The sequence below is a fragment of the Elephantulus edwardii genome, unplaced genomic scaffold (assembly GCF_000299155.1).
Source record: "Elephantulus edwardii isolate Elephantulus edwardi_28Jun2011 unplaced genomic scaffold, EleEdw1.0 scaffold00730, whole genome shotgun sequence".
Classification (NCBI taxonomy): domain Eukaryota; kingdom Metazoa; phylum Chordata; class Mammalia; order Macroscelidea; family Macroscelididae; genus Elephantulus; species Elephantulus edwardii.
In genome coordinates this window covers 8,477-10,187 of record NW_006400480.1, presented here as the reverse complement: position 1 = coordinate 10,187, position 1,711 = coordinate 8,477, and positions in this window count along the sequence as shown.

Sequence of the window (1,711 nt, the reverse complement as noted above, 5' to 3'; positions counted from 1 at the left end):
AGAGAACACAGATTATTGTAAATTCCATGTGACACACGCCAGAGTTTTCAAGACAAATCCTTTCATTCCTTGTGAAAGTCATAGTGTATGTACCTCACAGAGTTTACATCTTTCCCGGCCTGTTTTTCAGTCAAAACCGTGTGGTACCTATTTGCTGCTACATTTCATAACGTTGGTTGTAAACGGTACATCTTTCGGTGAAACACACTCAGTACACAACGTGCGTGAGATTCTTGGGTAAAATTTCTATTAACGAAGGAAGAAGCACTTCCTGAAATCCCGTGTGGTACGAATATCACCAAAATGTCATATAGAGCAGAACATCACCACGTTAAGTCATTCTTTGTTCAGCAAGACGCAGATTACAGAGAAAGACTTTTCCAACACAGCGTGTCATTCGAGGGCTTCAGCAAGTAAGGGGCTGCGCTTTGCGAACACAACGTTGCATAGGTGTTTATGTGCACTTTTATCCTGAATTGCTGTTTCTGACAAGGGGACAACACAGATTACTGTAAATTCGGTGTGACACACAGGAGAGTTTTGGAGACAAATGCTCTCATTCCTTCTGAAAGTCATAGTGTATGTAACTCACAGAGTTTACTTCTTTCCAGGCCTGATTTTCAGTCAAATCCCTTGTGGTATGAATTTGCTGGTACATTTGATACCTTTGGTAGTAAACCGTACATCTTTCTGTGAAACACACTCAGTACACAATGTGGGTGATATTCTTGGGAAAAATTTCTAGGAAGGAAGGAAGAAGCACTTCTGGAAATCCCGTGTCGTACAAATATCACCGAAATGTCATATACAGCAGAACATCACTACGCTAAATCATTCAGTGTTCAGCAAGACGCAAATTACAGAGAAAGATATTTCCAACACAGAGTGTCTTTCGAGCGCTTCAGTAAGTAAGGGGCTGCGCTTTTCGATCACAACGTTGCATAGGTGTTTATGTGAAAATTTATCCTGAATTGGTATGTTTCCTACAAGGAGACAACACAGATTACTGTAAATTCCGTGTGACAGACACGAACGCTTTGGTGACAAATGTTTTCATTCCTTCTCAAAGTAATAGTGTATGTCACTCACAGAGTTTACATCTTTGCAGGCCTGCTTTTCAGTCAAATCCCGTGTGGTATGAATTTGCTGCTACATTTGATACCCTTGGTAGTAAACGGTACATCTTTCTGTGAAACACACTCAGTATACAATGTGGGTGAGTTTCTTGGGAAAAATTTCTAGGAAAGAAGGAAGAAGCACTTCTGTAAATCCCGTGTGGTACGAATATCACCGAAATGCCATATTCAGCAGAACATCACTACGTTAAATCCTTCATTGTGCAGCAAGACGCTGATTACAGAGAAACACATTTTCAAGACAGTGTGTTATTGGAGGGCTTCAGTACATAAGGCGCTGTGCTTTACGAACACAACGTTCCATAGTTGTTTACTTGCGCTTTTATCAAGAATTGCTATGTTTCCTGCAAGGAGAGAACACAGATTATTGTAAATTCCATGTGACACACGCGAGAGTTTTGGAGACAAATGCTTTCATTCTTTCTGAAAGTCATAGTGTATGTAACTCACAGAGTTTACATCTTTCCCGGCCTGCTTTTCAGTCAAATCCCGTGTGGTACGAATTTCCTGCTATATTTGATACCCTTGGCAGTAAACGGTACATCTTTCTGTGAAACACACTCAGTACAGAATGT